Source organism: Elaeis guineensis, chromosome 5 (genome assembly GCF_000442705.2).
Source record: "Elaeis guineensis isolate ETL-2024a chromosome 5, EG11, whole genome shotgun sequence".
NCBI lineage: Eukaryota > Viridiplantae > Streptophyta > Magnoliopsida > Arecales > Arecaceae > Elaeis > Elaeis guineensis.
Window position 1 is genome coordinate 66,335,298 of NC_025997.2, and position 7,287 is coordinate 66,342,584.

A 7,287-nucleotide genomic window follows, 5' to 3' on the forward strand; every position below is an offset into this window, starting at 1 on the left:
TGGTTTGATAATTTGATGTCTAAGATAAGTTGGGCAGATGCGATCGATTGATTTTTAATTGGGAGCTACTTGACTCGAATGCGTTCTTATCGAGTTAATGGCATATCCCTCCCACCGGTCTCACTACCTGGCCATATGTGTCGACTCAGTTCTGATTAGAGGTGGCTAACAATTCGAGCTAACCCATGCCACTAGGTTAGTCATAATTGTTATGACTATGTCAAGTGAAGTTTAATGAGACCTAAATAAATCTCCCTAAAAAAATATTAAGTCTAGGTCTTCCACCATTGTGGATGTGCGGGCCCTTCCCAAGGTTGATTGTTCTTGACTGGTTACAGTGGCTCAGTTGCATCGGAAAGACGCAACCATGTCCATTAGGCATTGGATACTACGGATTAGAGGATGGGTTGGGCTCAATATTTTGGATATGGTGAGGGACCCAATCAGGAATCTAGTTCATGCAAATGGTGGGTGTGACTTAACTAAGGATTGGAGCAATATCACAGACATGGTGAGCTTTATGAATTAGAGACCAAGTTTTGGGTGCATCATGATTAGAGAATCATTGAACAAGAGTTGTCCACTCATCAGTTGACCCATCACCAATAATTATTAGGTGAGGTGGTGAGCCAGTCGGTGAGACCGCACCACCCACTAAAAATCACTGATCACAGAGATTTTCACATCTTTACCAAGGGAGTGTAGGGATCTGAGAAAATAGTGGGAGCCTAATTTATTTAAAAATAAAAATCCTAAATAAATTAGATGTGTCTGATTATAAAATCTAACTAGAAACTTTTGACTCTCTACAGAAAATATGTCTGCCTCAAACCCCCTGACCAAAATTTTAGACACCCATAGACTGACTGGACCCAATTTCAAGGACTGGTTGAGGAACTACAGAATTGTTCTAAGTTTTGAAAAATTGACTCATGTCTTGGACCAGGACCCACCTGCCATACCAGCACGTCCGACTGCTGAACAGAGAGTGTCTTTGAAAAAGTGGATGGATGATAATAACAAAGTAAGGTACTACATGTTGGGTGCAATGTCTGATGACTTGCAGCGCCAACATGAGAACATTTTGACTACCTGCCAAATGTTGGCTCACCTACAAGAGTTGTTCGGTGAACAGAGTCGCGCGGCCAAGTATTAAGTCTGTCAAAGACTTTTTAAGGCCAAGATGCGTGATGGGCAGTCAGTCCAAGATCATTGTTTGACAATGATCAAGGATCTTGAGGAGCTTGAGAAGCTCGGTATCATCTTAGATAAGGATTTTCAGATTGATGTGATCCTTCAGTCCTTGTTCGATGCATATGGTCAGTTCATCATGAACTTTCATATGCATAAGATGCAGTGTACCTTGGCCGAGTTAATGAACATGCTGGTTACGACTGAGCTTTCCATGAAGGGTTCAAAAGGCTCAGTTCTTGTTGTGGAGTGGACTTCTTCCAAGAGAAAGTCTTTTGGAAAGAAAAAGAAGTCTGTGAAGAAGCAGAAGGTGGATGGGAAGAAGAGGAAGCAAAACTGTCCTCAGTACCTGGCCACCCTAAAGAATAAGAAGGATGGTCCTTTTGGAGGTATGCTCATTTTAGAATCTAATCTTACGGTTTTTTCTGCATCCAATTAGATGCTTGACTCTGGTTCTAGTACTCATTTGTGTACTTCTATGCAGGATCTTGAGGAGAGCAGGAGGCTGAGAGATGGGGAGATGATCCTACGCATCGAAAACGGAGCAAGAGTTGCTGCCGTAGCTGTGGGAACCTACCCTCTGTGATTACCGTTAGGATTAGATTTATTTCTTAGAGATTATTATTATGTGCCTGCAGCAAGCAGAAATTTGATTTCTGTATCTTGTTTAGCATAAGAAGGCTATGTGATTAGCTTTCAAAAGAACCATTGTAATATTTTTTATAAAAATAATAAAGTTGTAGATAGTTTTCTTATTAACGGTCTCTATCAGCTACATATTGATGTATCTATATTTAATATTGAGTAAAATATGAATATCATAGGAATTAAAAGGCCTAGAGATAGTCTAAATGATAGGTATTTGTGGCACCTAAGGCTAGGTCATATAGCGGAAGACAGGATTAACAAATTGGAAAAATCCAGCCTATTGAGTCCGTTGACTTTCAAGTCATATCCAGTTTGTGAATCATGCCTTCAAGGCAAAATGACCAAGCTTCCTTTTGTGGGACATGGGGAAAGGGCCACAGACCTACTTGCCCTAGTACATACGGATGTGTGCAGCCCATTTGATGTGCCGGCTAGAGGCAACTACATCTACTTCATTACCTTTACTGATGATATGTCTAGGTATGGGTATGTGTTTCTAATGAAACACAAGTCTGAAGCTTTTGAAAGGTTCAAAAAATGCAGACATGAGGTAGAAAAACAATAGAAAAGCCCATTAATGTTCTTCGATCAGATCGAGGAGGTGAATACCTTAGTCGGGAGTTCCTAGACTATCTTAAAGATAATGGTATAGTCTCTCAATAGACTCTACCTGGAACGTCTCAACTCAACGGGGTTTTAGAATAGAGAAATCAGACCATATTAGATATGGTCCGTTCCATGATGAGCTTCACGGACCTCTTCGAATTTCTTTGGGGATATTGTCTCATGATAGCAATTTATGTATTGAATAAAATTTTTTTTAAAACCGTTCCTACCACACCATATGAGATATGGCATGGTAAGAAGTCAAGTCTGAATCATCTCAGAATTTGGGATTGTCCAGCTCATGTCAAGAGACAGCAGGCGGACAAGTTAGAGTTCAGGTCTTTTAAAACTCGATTCATAGGATATCCTAAAGAGTCATTAGAATACTATTTCTATATTTCGGAAGATCACAATGTGATTGTGAGTCAAAATATTATTTTTTTTGAAAAATAATTTATTCAAGATGGTGGCATCGGAAGAATAATTAAGCTCAAGGAGAATGTCTCCCAAGAGCAACGAGCTAAAGAACCTGAGGAATCTAATCAATCAGAACTAGTCCTAATACAACCTCTTCCACCTCGTAGATCGACTAAAATTTCTCGTCCTTCTGAAAGGTACTTAGGTACCATACAAGAGAAAGTAGAAAAATATTCTTCATGGAAAATGGGGCTCATGGTGATGACCCCAAGACCTATGACGAGGCAATATTAGATATCGACTCCGAAAAATGGTTAGAGGCAATGAGATCAGAAATTGACTCGATGTACTCAAATCAAGTCTGGACCTTGGTAGATCCACTTGAAGGTATTGTACCTATTGGGTGTAAATGGATCTTCAAGAGAAAGATAGGTGCAGATGGAAATGTGGAGACATTCAAGGCTAGGCTCGTAGCAAAAGATTATAGTCAGTGCGAAGGCATTGACTATCAGGATATCTTTTCGCCCGTAGCTATGCTAAAATCCATCCGCACATTGCTTGCTGTTGCAGCCTATTTCGATTATGAAATATGGCAGATGGACGTGAAAATTATGTTCTTAAATGGACATCTTGAGGAAGATATCTATATAGAACAGCCGCTTGGTTTCACATCCAGTGATGATGATCACAAGATCTGCAAGCTGCAAAGGTCCATTTATGGACTTAAGCAAGCATCTCGGAGTTGGAATACTCATTTCAATGATGTCATCAAAGTGTTTGGTTTCATCAAGAATGAGGAAAAACCATGTGTGTTCAAAAAGATCAGTGGGAGCGCAGTTGTCTTCCTCGTATTGTACATAGATGACATCCTCCTAATTGGGAATGACATTCCCATATTGGCCTCAGTCAAAGTATGATTGTTTAAGGAGTTCTCTATAAAAGATCTAGGAGTAGCATCCTTTATACTGGGTATTAAGGTTTATAGAGAAAGACCAAATAGAATGTTCGAACTTTCACAGAAGATGTACATAGAGGAGGTGCTAAAAAGGTTTAGCATGGAAAACTCCAAAAGAGGTTTATTACCTTTTAGACATGGCATTCATCTCTCCAAGAAGATGTGCCCTAGCATACCTGAGGAGATTGAATGTATGAGCAAGATCCTTTATGCTTCGGCAATAGGGAGCCTCATGTATGCCATGCTATGTACACGACTTGATATAGCCTATGCTGTAAGTGTCATAAGCAGATATCAGTCGAATTCAGGCGAAGAGCACTGGACTTCTGTGAAATATATCCTTAAGTACTTGAGAAAGACTAAGGATATGTTTCTAGTCTTTGAGAATGGAGAACTCCAGATTCAGGGATATACAGACTCAAACTTTATGTTTGATATAGATGATCGAAAGTCGACATCTGAGCATCTGTTAATTTGCAATGGTGGTGTAGTCAGCTGGAAGAGTTCCAAGCAGACGGTGATTGCTGATTCCACCATGGAGGCAGAGTATATTGCTACATCGAAAGCTGTGAAGGATGTATTCTAGTACAAGAAGTTTGCCGCAGAGCTTGGAGTGATGTTATCGATTGCCATCCCTCTTTACTGCGACAATAATGGCATCATAGCCCTAGCTAAGGAGCCAAGGTCTCACCAGAAGTCCAGGCACATTGAGCGGCGATTCTATTTGATCCGTGATTACCTCGAAAAGGGTTATGTCGAGGTCAAGAGAGTCGACTCCACAGATAATGTGGCAGACCCGCTGACTAAGCCATTGGGCTAGTAGAAGATCGAAGCCCACCTTGAGAAGATGGGACTTAGATATGTAGCCAATTGGCATTTGGTCAAGTGGGAGTTTGTTAGATGTGTGCCCTAGATGCCAGATCGGCTGACACATTCCTGTATAGATCTAAGGACAAATTTATAATTTTGACTATAAATGAATAAAAAGATTATTCTTCTATCACGTTGTGTACATTGTGTCTGTGATACATCTTTTGAGTTAGTGAGAATGTAAATTCATATTTTCAAGAGTTGAAAATTTAAGGTATGAATTTACATAACTAACTTATAAACAGCTCCTGACCATAGGATCATCCGAGGATGGTGATCGATCTGGAAGGTTGGTGTACGATCACTTTCTTAAGTTAGATGTGTCTTGAGTCTATGGTGTGGAGACACCGAAGTGAGAGTACAGGTATGAAGGAACCAGATCTAGGGTTTCAGGGTTAGATCTTAAAACTTTTTCAGGATCATGCAGCGGAAGACTAAAATAAATCAAAATTTATTTTCTAAAACCAGAGAATCCCTAGATCTAAGATCCTATTACATGATTATTACATAGCATTAAATCAGAAATTAAAATATATAGAGCATGAACTACATGTTGATCATATCAACATGTTTCTATACTACATCTAATGTATGTATTAAACAATAGATTAGATCTATTACCTTGCAAGTTAGATGTTCTAATCTCACTGATCCAAGCTTGAGGATGATGTTGCAAGCCGCACATGCATCCGGCCTCTAGGTGTCATCCACACGAGCCCACGAATCTCGATTAGAAGTCCTGCTTCAGAAAATCAGCACAGTATGCTAGTACTGCGCTGATCCTTCTTTGATGGTTGATCTGGTGCCTCCTTCTTCTTGATTTGGGCTCTTCCAAAGATGAGAAGTAGGAGGAGAAGTTTCAAATCTGAGATACTCTTATAAAACTCAAGATGGAGGAAGGAAAGAGATGAAAACAAATAACCCTAGAAGAAGACCCTCTTCTTCTTCTCGTTTCTCTCTCTAAACACCCTATCTTGTGTCTATTATATCTCCATGACCCAAAGGTCTTTCTCTCTGATTTTTGAATGACCCAAAGATATCTCAAATATATATCATCTAAAAAAGTTTCATGATGAAACTTATTTTATAGAGAGAGATATGATAGAGTCCTTGTCTAGGTCAAATACCTAGTCAAGGCTTATCCAAACATGGCAAGATAAGGGGTGCCCAACTCTTGAGCACCTCCTCCTTATTTTCATACATGGACTACTAGAAAAGGGTGCACAATATATACCCTAAAAGCCATAAAAATTTCAAAAAAAATTTAAATAAATTCGGTGCAAAATTGAAAGAGTTTTGGATTTCTAAAACTCTATCTTATAGAATTCGAAATCCAAACTTATTCCTTTTTGATTTGATCCAAACCACCTTCCATTTAAGAAAGAAGAGAGAAAATCTTTTGTGAACGTGGGAGAGACCTGAGAGAGGGCTTTTATCACACAAAATAAGAGGGGATTGGCATGGAATAAGAGAGAGGGAGTGGGGGGGGCTTATGTGGCGCAAGGTGGAATCCTAGTCTTACTAGGATTCTAACTCATGACTTGTTTTAATTTGATTTCTCAAACCAAATCAAATCAAAATTAGATCAACCCAATTAAAATAGGTTTTAATCTAATTAAGAATCTAATTTAATTAGATTAAATTAGATTTAAATCTGATTTGATTTTCTAATCAAATTAGAAATTAGGTTGACCCAATCCTAATTGAACTAGGACTAGTTTTTCCTTGCACTAGGCTTATCCAATAAACCAATTGGACTTGATCCAATCAAGCTCAAATTAAATTAAATTAAATTATATTTAATTAGACTTAATCTCAATTCATTGGCTTAATCAAATTAAGCTTATTAGCAATCAAATTGCTAATCGATCCTCCGGTAATACTTGCACTGGGTTAAATGTCAATCGTATTGATCATTTAACCCTAGAATGATTCTTAATCGTTGATCAACCATCTGATCGGATCATAAACTCTAATGTGTGTGATCTCATAGGTCTGAACCTAAGTCGGTAGCATAAGAATAAATTTCTATACTAATCAAAGTAACCATCTAGCAATGGTATCCGACGATCGGATAGGTCGAATGTGTAGAACAACATCCTTAGAACCCATGCGGATATAGTTTCAATATAATTCATCTCCTTGACCAAAATGATCATAGGATATCTCAGAGTTCAACTGTCAACTCTGATCAGGTTGTCCATATTGTATTTCAAAATATCAAATCCATCTGATGGATTACCCTGGCCAAGGTTTTGCTAAATTGAAATACGGTGACTCATTCTTCTCCAACTCTTGGAGTGGTCAATCCCATCTCGATCACACTCTAACTTCGCAAGTACTTGACTGTGCCCAAAAGCCTTCCATCTCTGAATTAGAAATTCAGTTAGTCTAGTACCAAAGCACAGTGAGTTACTTGCAAGTCACTGAGGCGATCTCAGGTCTAAGGGACACTTATACCTATATCCCATCAGAGACATTCTCAACAGCAGAATGCTCTGGAGTTGGTCACGTTCAATGACGATGTACCCTTATATCTCACCTGTATGTCATACCAGTGTCTCCACACTCCTTGGTTAAGAGGACAACCAATCCATATG